This window comes from Adiantum capillus-veneris, chromosome 7, assembly GCF_014529385.1.
Source record: "Adiantum capillus-veneris isolate H3 chromosome 7, ASM1452938v2, whole genome shotgun sequence".
NCBI lineage: Eukaryota > Viridiplantae > Streptophyta > Polypodiopsida > Polypodiales > Pteridaceae > Adiantum > Adiantum capillus-veneris.
The window spans coordinates 7,427,754-7,440,801 of NC_140937.1; the positions used below are offsets into that span (position 1 = coordinate 7,427,754).

General features: G+C 39.6%; 1 pseudogene; it reads left to right on the top strand.

Annotated features, from left to right (window-relative positions):
* Nucleotides 1-8,897: 8,897 nt before the first annotated feature.
* LOC147453397 (uncharacterized) lies at nt 8,898-12,725 on the top strand (annotated as a pseudogene).
* The last annotated feature ends 323 nt before the right edge of the window (nt 12,726-13,048 follow it).

The window sequence follows — 13,048 nt, forward strand, 5'->3', positions numbered from 1 at the left end:
CTACTGTGCATGATCGACGCACAAAGTCATCACATGTACATGACAAGAACACACAAATTGTAACATTGTGTAAAAACCGTCACAACTTAGAACAAGAACTGATTCATATGCAACGCCATAGTGTCATCTTAAAAACATCAAAATATGGAGTACAAAAGACATAAGTAGCATACAAAATACAAAAATATGTAGGTGTCCACACGTCGCACTGCGAGGGCAGTACGAAGCAGGTCTTTAGTTAAAACAGATTGGTGGACTAGCTTATTGGTTTCTAACTCAAGTTTCAAGTAGTGCAAGAAGACACAGTAGATGTGTTTGCATGGCATGTAGCATTCTGCTGTGCATGATCGACGCACAAAGTCATCACATGTACATGATGAAACACGCAAATTGTAACATTGTACAAAAACCCTCACAACTTAGAACAAAAATTGATTCATATGCAACGCCATAGTGTCATCTTAAAAACATCAAAATATGGAGTACAAAAAACATAAGTAGCGTACAAAATACAAAAATTTGTAGGTGTCCACACGTCACACTGCGAGGGCAGTACGAAGCTCGTCTTTAGTTAAAGCAGATTGGTGGACTAGCTTATTGGTTTCTAACTCAAGTTTCAAGTAGTGCAAGTAGACACAATAGATGTGTTTGCATGGCATGTTTGTTCTACTGTGCATGATTGACGCACAAAGTCATCACATGTACATGATGGAAACACGCAAATTGTAACATTGTACAAAATCCCTCACAACTTAGAACAAAAATTGATTCATATGCAACGCCATAGTGTCATCTTAAAAACATCAAAATATGGAGTACAAAAAACATAAGTAGCGTACAAAATACAAAAATATGTAGGTGTCCACACGTCACACTGCGAGGGCAGTACGAAGCTCGTCTTTGGTTAAAGCAGATTGGTGGACTAGCTTATTGGTTTCCAACTCAAGTTTCAAGTGGCGCAATAAGACACAATAGATGTGTTTGCATGGCATGTAGCGCTCTGCTGTGCATGATCGACGCACAAAGTCATCACATGTACATGATGGAAACACGCAAATTGTAACATTGTATGGAACTCCTTTTCTCTTTGATCCTTGTGTAGTCAAAATGAACTCAACATATTCTCGTTGCTGAACCACATTTGTATGCAGTACTTGATATTCCATAGACATTGCAGCATCAATTCTTGTTTGCATTTCCTTACTAATTGCTCTTCTATAGATGACTTTTTGACCCTCTCTGTATTCTGGCCATGTTCCCTTGTTTGCAATGTTTTGTTGAGGACCTGTAGGTGATTTAACAACACCTGTCTGTGTTACATCTTCCAAAATAAATCCTGCATTTTGAAGACAAAGAATCTCATTAGGATTGAGACGTGTTCCAGTTGCCACATGCCATTTTGCAGGTGCAGGTGATAGCAATCCATAAATTGCAGTTGTAGGTTCCCAAGTGTGCTCCACAGAATCACCACAAAACCATAGCATTTGTGGTTGAATATTTGATTCATCATTTGAGATACGAATTCTTCCATAGAAAGAAGGAGCAGGGACTCCCTCCTTACCAGCACACCCCTTTGAATCTATGTATTTTTGACACTTTGCTTTTATGGTTCTAAGATATCCTTGACATCGCACCATGCTTCCGGGATTGGTCCGTCGTATAGCCCACACTGTTGGACTCACATCCACCTCTGCTATATGTGTAGTGACTTCATTTTGACTAGCACTCGCAAAGGCAAAAGAGTGTCTTTGTGGCTCTGGCTTGGTGGCTCTGGCTTGGTGGCTCTGGCTTGGTGATCTTTTGAAACTCTGGTCGGTGGGAATCAAACTCATGAATTGGCAATGCAATTGATCTCGGCCTTTTTTTTCTTACTGTTGCTGTATTCTCATATCCAAAGCCTGCCTCTGATGCAACTCCAATTTCCTCTGCAACTTCATTTGTGAGATCTATTATTTTCCTTTGTGAGTATGATCTTTTTGTCCACATTGGATCTCTTTGTTGCAGCTTACAAAGGCTTGGTCGAGATCCTATGTGTTGCCCCTTCAAAAATGCAGCATGCCTTGCCCCTTGCAAACAAGACGCTATGAGGTCTGAGAGACATGCATCATATAGAGACATGTATTTGACCCCATTGTTGGTAGCCAACCAACTCCCATGAATGGACTCTGATAGGTTACTCCAAGGAACCAAATATCTATCATCTTCTTCCATTGCCTAAAAAAATAATCACATTGTTAGTGACAACAAGAAGCAATCATGTGTGAATGTGCTATTTGAGAAAAGAAAGTATGTACCTTTAAAATGTACTCTCCCCAATGATAAACCCTTGCATGCCACCATGAAATCCAAGTTTCAAGCATCCTTTCATTGTTGGGTCTGGCATTACCCATTTCCAACCACTCACATAGAGAATTTAGTTCATTTTTTGCACTCTCAGCAGTAGGTGAATTTTTCCAAGCTCTGCATCTAATTTTGAATTCCTCCCGATTCTCTGGAGAAATGCACTTTCTAGAATGCTTCTCCAAGTTATCCTCCCAATGCCACAAGCAGGTTCTTTCCTTACCTTCCATAACATTTTTCAGGACCTCCATTAAAAACTGTCCTCACAGCCAACCAATTTTGTTGAGCCTCATCAGCCATGAAACTATGGAACTCAGCAGCACTAAAACCCTCCTTTTCCATGACCTCATTCAACAAATTCCAAAATAGCACTTGAGCTTCTGTGTCTTCACTTTTGAACTCCCCTATAGCAATGGTTTGGAGTTCTTGCATAAAGGGATTATACACATGACAGGCCATGGAGTGCCAATCTCGTATCCTCTTGACGTGATCAAAGCAAACCCAACAATTTCCTAATTCTCCTGATGGTCGCATTTTTTTCACAAGATCTACACTTGAGCCTGAATCCTTGGTTGTCATCTTAAACACGTGACATCTGGAGTAGCTTGTGGATGATAGTTGACCTGGGAAAATTACTCCATGAATAAATTGCAATCTGCTTTTTGATTTTAGGTTCAAGATTCTCTCCAATCCATCATTAAGATCCCTATCATTCCTCTTCCATCTAGCAATCCTAAAAGAAAAGGAAACAAGAAAATTATGAGTAAATTAATGATGTGGAAAAAAGAAGATTTTTTCAAACACTAATTCAGGTATATAGATGCTCTTCAAGTCCCAATTTACCTTTTGGATGATAACACTGGCAAGAGTCTCTCAAACAAAGCATTAAGCTCAATGTCTGTAAGCTGAATGTTGTTTTCTCCAGATATGATGGCCTCTAGCACCAAGTCCTCTGCCACTTGCTTTTGTAAACTTTTAGGTCCTGAACTTGTGCCTTGCTAAACTATGTTTTGCACCTTCTGCTTTATATCATCAAATTACTTTTTTGATGATCCATCACCAACCCTATGTATATGATATCCTAAATGAATTACACAACGGGTTATTGGCTCCATCTCACTATCATGTGGGAGACATAAGTACATCTTGCAGACACACAAGGCAATACAAAATGGAGGACAGTTGCAATGCAGACACTTCAAAGATCCATTTGTGGTATCGCCAACATTTGGGACCTTCTGTACACGACCTTTCCAATGGCAATCATTCTTTGTACGTGTCCTTTGAATATAAGGACATAGTCCATTCTCACACAACAAATGGCCTGCACATTTTCTTATCCTAACTATCCTTTTAAAGCCTGAAACTCGTGATGTTACATCTTCACTCCACACATGTCCACTGAACTTTGTTTCCATACCTTTAATTTTTGGTCCATCCACAGAAGGTGGAAATTCAAACAAAATATTTCCATCATATTTTCGTGGTAGCTCAGTAGCCTGGTGAATTGAAGATACCAATTTAAATGCAATGTTCAGGACATTATGTGATGGCAACTTGGTAATAACGTCAACAATGCTGTGAGGAGAACCTGTGGTTGATGGATGAGATCCAGATACAAAGAACCTCTCTTCGAACATAATGTTTAAATGATATTCTTTCCCATTATGACCAACAGTGCTTTGAATCGCATATTGCAGCTCAGTACCATCCCTCTCGTCTGCCTGTTGATGCAATTCCATTGTGTTTTCCAATAGATTGAAGTATGAAGAGAGGTATGAAACAGCAAGAGTAGCAGCACCATTAGTGCATTCTATGTTAAGTATTGTGCCCGTGGAATCTTCTATAGTGGCCATTTGAAGATCATCAGCCATTTTGCAGAGTTAGAAATGCTGCAAGGCAGTGTCGTGAACATGTCGATAAGTAAACTACTCTAAGTTAAATAGGTTAATTATTAAAGTTAATATTGATTATTAAAAATTGAATGACTTTAAAATTAATAAATTTATTATTAAAGTGAATAAGTTAATTATAAAAGATTGAATGACTTCAAAGTGTCGAAAACAAAGTAATTATATGCAGAGTTATTTTAGGTAATTATTATATGAAGAGGCAAATATTGGGTCAATATCTAAAATGATTCTTTCAATTATGAAACGTTTACACAATTCCACGTTTCTTGTAGAAAATGGTTAATTTAAAAAAATGATTAATTTTAAAATGATTATTATGATTGATCCGATATCCAGGTTTTAAATTCTTAAAATCCTAGCTTTCAAAAATTGCCCATCCACATACAGGTTGCTCTCTCTCTCTCTCTCTCTCTCTCTCTCTCTCTCTCTCTCTCTCTCTCTCTCTCTCTCTCTCTCTCTCTCTCTCTCTCTCTCTCTCTCTCTCTCTCTCTCTCTCTCTCTCTCTCTCTCTCTCTCTCTCTCTCTATTTCGCCAGCGAAATAGGAAGCTACATTATTTATCTAAAATACTCGCAAGTAAGTATTTTTTAATTACCGATACAAAAATACATTATTTACAAGAATAAATTACCAAGAATCCGTTATAAGCAATTATGTCCAAGAATAAATTATCAAGGTAATGAGTAGCCGTGTAATGGGGTTGCACCCGTCCACAAAAAAGGACGTGTGAAGTGGACGCCCTCTCTCTCTCTCTCTCTCTCTCTCTCTCTCTCTCTCTCTCTCTCCACCCTACTATTTTGCCAGCGAAATATGGCAGAAATGTGAAGTCTCTCTCTCTCTCTCTCTCTCTCTCTCTCTCTCTCTCTCTCTCTCTCTCTCTCTCTCTCTCTCTCTCTCTCTCTCTCTCTCTCTCTCTCTCTCTCTCTCTCTCTCCCTCCAGCGAAGTTCTTTCCTGCTTGGCTTGGAGCAGGTGTTCCAGTTCTCACCATATCTGTTCCTCTTGGCGCCTCAGCACTGCAGGTACATGTTCTTTTTCTCTGTCTCAATGATATCCGTGATGCTCTCTCGCTCTCTCTCCCCCTACTATTTTGCCAGCGAAATATGGTGGCTAGGTAAGTTCTCTCTCTGCTTGACTGTTCCAATTCTCACCTCATCTATCAAGGGAGTTGGCTGTTCTAGTTGTGCATCTTTCGGTGGCAAGGGAAGTGCCGCATGAGCTTCTCTAGGGGAGGCAACGCATGAGCTTCTCTAGGTGTGGCAGGAGGCAGGAACTTCCGACCTCAATAGCTAACTCCCTACAGAGGGTTATGAAAAAGGCTGGACACTCCCTATTTCGCTGGCGAAATAGGGATAGAGGGTTCATGAGAAAGGCTGGACACTCCCTATTTTGCTGGCGAAATAGGGACAGAGGGTGAGAAAGGCTGGAAAGGGACAGAGTGTGAGAAAGACTGAGAAAGGCTGGAAAGGGTCAAAACTCCCTATTTCGCTGGCGAAATAGGGACTTAGGGTTGTTATTAAAAGTGTAGAGTTTTGTGCATATATGGTAATATGGTAAATATCTGGCATTTTCTATTCAGCTCCTCTGTAATAACTTTGAAGATGTAGTTATACTGGTGCTCAATTAGTATCCTAGGAAGAAGAGGTAAAAGTTGGGTATGGCTCTACAAATAGAAGACAGTTTCTTTGTGTATCTCAACAGCCTTTTGGTCTCCTTTGTATCCTCCAAAGCTCAATCAATATACATATAATGGGCCAAACCCCCACTGGCAAACCTCCCCCTCGTAGAGGCCAACTGAAGGTTCTCATAATTTTAAACTTAGCTCGCTCTTGCTCCTAGCAAGGTTCCCTCCTATTTTCATGTACATTTTATAAATGATATATACATATATATATATATATACATATATATATATATATATATATATATATATGTATGTATGTGTGTTTGCTAGCATCTGAATGATCTCTAAAGATCATGGAGAAGTTAACATTGTAGCTTATACGGTAGATCATTGGCCATTTTCATGAATAGGTACAGATGTAAAATACTAGTATTGTTAGTCCCTAGATATGTATTGACTATGCACAAACCAGGGAATTCAACAACAAACACATATAATCTGCGGAATTCTCACTCTCTTTGGGATGGCTTGTCTCTAGCTATTCTCAAGACACCGATGCTATTCATCACTTTGTGATGAGTCTTTTGGTTAATCCATTGGTCAACAATATGTTAAAGAAACTTAGTTCAAATTTCATTAAATAATTGAGCATTCTTGGACAAGAATTATATGAAGTTGTCATTACACTAGTTGTCATTAATTGAGACATTCTTGGCTAGTTGAGACTGGATTATGTCAACATTGTAACCTATTGTGGGCTCTTTGGTCCCATACACCTAGCTAGGTGCGGTCGGCCGTCTGATAGTTGAGGTTGGGGGCATGGGCCACCAGGTTGTGTTGGTGTAACATTCAGCCAATATGGACCAGTCGTCCTTGAAAGCCCCTTATGATGATGAGGCACTTAACTGAGTCAATCCCTCATATCCCTATTTTGCTGGCGAAATACATTAACTGAGTCAATCTCTTAACTGGTACCATTCTCACATTCTCACTTGCTTCCCTATTTCACTGGCGAAATACTTGTAAAGCTTTCATCACATCAAAATTGGAAGTCTCAGTCCAATATCTCCAACATAGAACCTGTCCAGCCACCTACATAGAGAGCTTAGCAAGTACGCAATGTGACTATTAGAGTGCAATAAAGCAAGTGTGGAATCCAAAGCCTAGCAATGGAAAGTATCATTTCTTTTGAGAGCTTCTTAAGGACAGGCATAGAGCTTGTCACGGTTTTCAAAGACGGAAGAAGTTTCTGTCCTCAATAAATTCACATAGATTTAATGACCATTGGTTGTACTTATTGCATGACCATAGGGTTGCTAAGATAGACATTCAAGGATTTCTTCTAGTGTACAGATTTTGACTCTAGGACAAAAGAAGCCTCATATCACAATCAATGCAACTATACAGGTTTAATCTTCTGAGTCACATACGATTGGTGCATGAACAATGGCCAAGAGTAGGTGTAACATTCAATCAATGTGGACCAGTGGTCCTTGAGGCACTTAACAGAGTCAATCCCTCATATCCCTATTTCGCTGGCGAAATACCTTAACTGAGTCAATCCCTTAACTGGTACCATTCTCACATTCTCACATTGCTTCCCTATTTCGCTGGCGAAATACCTGTAAAGCTTTCCTCACATCAAAATTGGCATGTAATTAGAGAGTGAAGTCTCAGTCCAATATCTCCAACATAGAATCTGTCCAGCCACCTACATAGCTCTCCCCTACACTAATAGTCCCCAAATTGCAGAGTGACATACATAACTCTCCCCTGCACTAATAGTCCCCAAATTGCAGAGTGACATACATAACTCTCCCCTGCACTAAAAGTCCATGTCGTCTAATATGACTATGCTCACCATTGGCAAAAGCGAACTTAATGTGCAGGACCCCAACAACTTACCAAATGTCTGTGCTCCCGAGTGAGTAGAATGTCCACATCCCGAGTGAGTAGAATGACAAGCTCACCTTAAAGTTCAGACTTCCAAGATCTAAATTGTATCTAAATTCAAACTTTTGACATTTGAGAAGGACATAATCTTCAACCCAATGTAAGTCCATATGATAATCTTAACCTCGGAGCCATGCCCACATGTGCACATGTCCAAGAAAGTACATGTAAGTCCATATGAGAGTGCACATGAGAGTGTACACGGTGAGCATATGAATGCTTGCTGAATTTTTATGAGTGCTGTTTACTCATGTGGCATATGACCAGGTGGATCGGGTCTTCTCAGAGAGCCATGTACAATTTCGCTGAGCCATGTTTTTCAGATGGGCTTTCCTACTGAGAGCCATGTACAATTTTGCTGCTCGTGCACGAAAATTCTCCCACAGGTAGCTTTAGTCGCGCTATGTTTTAAATGCCTATCTATTCTGTGGTTTCTTGGCCAAGTCTCATGTTGTTGTCTGCGCGTGGACTTGATTCACAAGCCTCAAGCTGTACTGTCATGGTACAATTTCGCTGCTGGTGCAATCAGCATTGGCTGCTCGTTTGAGACACGGATGGCCTCCCTATTTCGCTAGCGAAATAGGGAGAGAGAGAGAGAGAGAGAGAGAGAGAGAGAGAGAGAGAGAGAGAGAGAGAGAGAGAGAGAGAGAGAGAGAGAGAGAGAGAGAGAGAGAGAGAGAGAGAGAGACTTTCACTGCTTAAGATTTTAAATACTCACGTTGCCTCACTATTTCGCTGGCGAAATACACATTGCCTCTCTATTTCGCTGGCGAAATACCTGATTACCCTGATTACCTGATTACACACTTGATTACCTGATTACACATTGCCTCTCTATTTCGCTGGCGAAATACCTGGAAACAAACATAACCGCCCTTAAACGTAAAGCTTTCCTCACACACATACAGTAATTTTCTTGTCGTATGTAATTGTCTTGTCGTATGTACACTGGAGTGTCTCTTATAAACACATGAGATGGCATGACTTGTTTGCACAAAGTTTGCGGTAAAAGTATGTGGTTTGCAGCTTGACTTTGTATATATTCTAACTTCACTTTGTTGGTCAATAGAATGACATGTGCAAGTGGCCAAAAAAAGGCAAAGCGGGTTGCTGGTTCAAGTTCTCAGCCGAAGTCTAAGAAGGCAACAAAATGTTCCGAGAATGAGCCACAAGAAGTGGAAGAGGTGACTCCTATGGAGCTTGAGGGTGAGATACAAGAAGTGGAGCATATTGTTCAGGATGCTGATCATGAGCTTCAGATTGTGGATGATGATCTTGAGCAAGAAATTCATGAGCATGTGCCTGCTATCATTGACAAACCATTGGGATCCGATATCTTAAAAGCTCTTACAATACATAGGGGTAAGGCAGTTCCTGAAGTACCCTTGTGTCGTTGTTTAATTAACACCAAGGTTCGAGAGTTGAGACCGGACCTCTCAGATCTAAAAAGAGCTTTTACCCACGAAGGGTATGTTCCCATCAAAGGTCTGTTTATTCTATCTCTACATCTACCTGATGGCACAACTAAACTAGTGGATGCCGAGATCCAATCCACATGGGACAAGCATTGGGTGGCTATCAATGAGGAATTTGAGAGAGAGATTGTGGAAGACCCAGTTTGGTCATGTTTATCCGGAAAGATGTTTTTTGTTTGGGAAGGCAATCATAGAACTGCATCTTGGATGGAAGCAATTAAGGAAGTAAGGTCAAGAGATAAAGAAAGACATGTTAAAATCAGAGCCGAGTTTATTGATCCCGAGCCAAAACATGAAGTCAAACTCTTGGCCGCTCTTCAGAGATTCAATCTGTAAGTTCTACTTTGTTTTATAAAGTAATATGTGAAACCTTTGAATCCTTTTGTTCTATTTTATATTTGTTAATTCTTTTGGCAGAATGAATGAGAATGCCATTGTTTTCACAAGCTTACGGGACTATTTGCAATACACAAGCACTCTTTGCTCTTGTGATGTGGATGATTTTATGGAGGATTTTACACCTGTAGAAAAAATGGCTATTGAAAGAGCACGTGTGAAAGAGGCTTCGGGAGGTCGTAAAGTTTGGTATCCTCTTACGCAATCCTTGCTTGCTCGGATGGTTTTCTCTGTGAGTGTGTCTACAACTTCATTTGATAAGCATGTAACATCAAAATCTTTTTATTGTGTTCCAATATATTTGCTCTTAACCTCTTAGGCAAACTAAAAAAAGAACATGGACAAAGACGAGAAGAAGATCCCAAGTGGTCTCCCTAAAGAAGAGCGCGAGCACAAACTCATGTTGATAAGAAAAGCTGTGACCAAAACTTTTGTGCGAAAGATTCATAGAGTGAGTTTTTTACGGGACTACTTTGCAATGCTTTTGTGTTGATAACATTTGTAGTACTCTTTTATTAATTGAAGTTAATCTCGTACTTGTAGATGTTGTGTATCATCAATCCAAGCTTGGGAAAGACTTGGTTTGATGTGCTTTGGGGATTGCCAATGTTTGATGGATCTCGGAAAATCACATTGGATAAACTATATCAAATTTCAATTGCAGCATGCTCTCATGAGAAGAACATTTCTATGCTTGCTTTGCTTGGTGCAGATGATAATTTGAAAAGCTCTTATGGTATTCTTGGAGGTGACCATGAGTACATAAGATGGTGTGCAAAAGAGGTATGGATGGAGCAGCGTTTGACTGACGCCTCTAGAATGCTTTCTCAAGTGGTGGAGAAAAATATTGGAGGAGAGAAATTGACTTTGCCAGAGCATCCGACATTGGGCGAGTACTTCAATGATATTCTATTTCGGTATAGAGATACCCTTTTTGAGCCTCTTTCAAAGGAAATGACCATGGCTAGTCCAGCCATAAAGCAAGTTGATCTACCAAATGCAGCTCGAAGAGTTGTTTACAGGTATCTAAATTGATCTCTTTTTTAATGTTATGTGGTACTTTGGGAGACCTTGTCTAATTTCAAGTTTAACAATCTATTGTGAAGGTTTCTTCTATCATTGTTGAGTAGCAAGAAGATAAACACTCTCCCTCATATTTGTAAAGCATGGCCAATGCTTTCACCTCCATCATTTTGCATGTATACTTCTACTATTTTCCGAGAGGATAGAAAGTCCTCGGGTGTATTTCTTCTTAGTGATTGGGAGAGAAAGCATTGTCCATGGTGGGTTGATATGAAAAAAGGATGTTGTATTGAGGAGGAAAATGAGGCATTTGAAAGGCATCAAAAAGGAGAGTGCAAATCTGACTTAGGGTCAATTGGAAATATGAATGAAGATACATTGAGGCTGGTGCAAGAACAACAAAGAAATATTTTAGAAGCTGAGAAACTCCAATTGGAAAAGCTCCCTGCAAAGACAGGTCGACCAAAGATTACTCTTGCTGACACACAAGGTAAAGAGCATGATCTTGCATGCATATTTTTTGTTTTTCATTGCATAATAGTTTAAAATTTGATCATGCTTTGTTTTGTAATACTTGAAGGGAATGAGTGTGTTGATGTCGATATTACACATGTTGAGAAAAGAAAGAAGAGCGTCACCAATGACATGATATACTTGCCAATTCAATCTTTCTCTCGACTCTCTCATCGTGCATCTAAGGAGAGTGTGGCAGTTCTTGAATCTGACTACATCATCTTGGGTAAAGACATACTTGCGGGGAAGTTTGGTGGGGAATTTGAAAAGATACGATCATTTTTTTTAAAAGCTGGTGGTGAGAGAAGGCAACGACACAAGAAGACTTGCGCTTGGAGTGTTGATTTATGTGTTGTTGACTTACCAACTGGATCAATGGTTCCAGGTAATGTTCTTTTTTTTAGGAAGTACTAAATTGCAAAGTTGACTAATATTAGTATGCTTTCTTGATGTGTTTCTTAATTGTAGGATACGAGACTATGCCTTCTTGGAACGATATCTCTGATGATCATGTACTCTACTCATTGGGCATTGCGGCAGCTTGTATGGATGACGGTGGATGGACTCTTGTTTTGTGCTCCACTTCCTCTCTCCCCATTGTTGAGCGTATGGTCTCAAAAGTTCGGATGGAGGTTCATCTTCGATGGCTGGCTGAGACTACAGAGCCATATGCTTATGCAGGAAAGAGTGATTTTGTGGTGAAGGTAAGTCTCAATAAGAATTACATAATGTAACATGATCAATTGATATTTGATGTATTATATATTAAATGATATTTATTTTTTTAAATTTTTTTAGGAGAATGCATTTCATGTGCTTCTTTTAAAAAGACCTGGCTGCACACCATTGCTTCATGTTGAAGAAGGCAATGTAATAGGAAAAGAGCTCCAACAAAGTTTGGACTCTTATATTCTTAAACATTTTCTTCCATCATCACAACGCTCCAAACAAGCAGGCAATCTTGGAAGTTGGCGAGGAGGAATTGAGAAAAGTCTTGTTTTCATGCTCATGTTTGTGGAGTTTCTAACTGCGTCAAATAGCATTGTCTTGGAGCTTGGATCAGGGACAGGACCAATTTTGAGAGCATGTCTACATACAGGAAGGTGCTGTCTTGGAATGGAGAATGACCATTCTATTATTGAGAATCATCTTCGACCTTTGATAGCTTCTCACTTTGTGGATGTGGGAGCCTCCTCCTCATACATACGAGTAGAGGATGATGATATAGAGATCTTTGACTTTCAAGTGCCCACATATTGGTAAGGTTTTATCAAAAACTCATTGAAGTCTTCTTAATAATTCTTTATATGGTTGAGATATAACCTTAGAAATAGGTCTTTGCCATGTTATGTTGCAGATATGGCAAGCTTCATGTGCCAAAGAGATGACCATTTTGATCGGCCATTGGTGGAGAAGCGAAGGACACGATCGATTTTTATTGATGACCTTGCTTTGCATTGTGATGATGCTACGAGTAGTGAAGATTTATAGCTCTATGTTTTGTATTGCTAATATCTTGGTATTAGACATTATGGTTTGATTTGACATTATATTTTTGTATTATGCGTCAAATTTGGACATATTGCCGCATTATGGGTTTCAGCTTGTTGGATGTATTATTTATGAACATGGCTGGAAAACAACAATTTGGAGAGAATAGTAGAGCAATGGGAGTCTAATGGATCTTCATGCATTGGAGACTAATGGATCTTCAGGCATCGGAGACGCCTAAAGATCCATGATACGCTTGACGATCCATCATGCAGTAAATTTTAAAGAGTAGAGCATTAAAGCTGAACTGTAAAAAACGATGA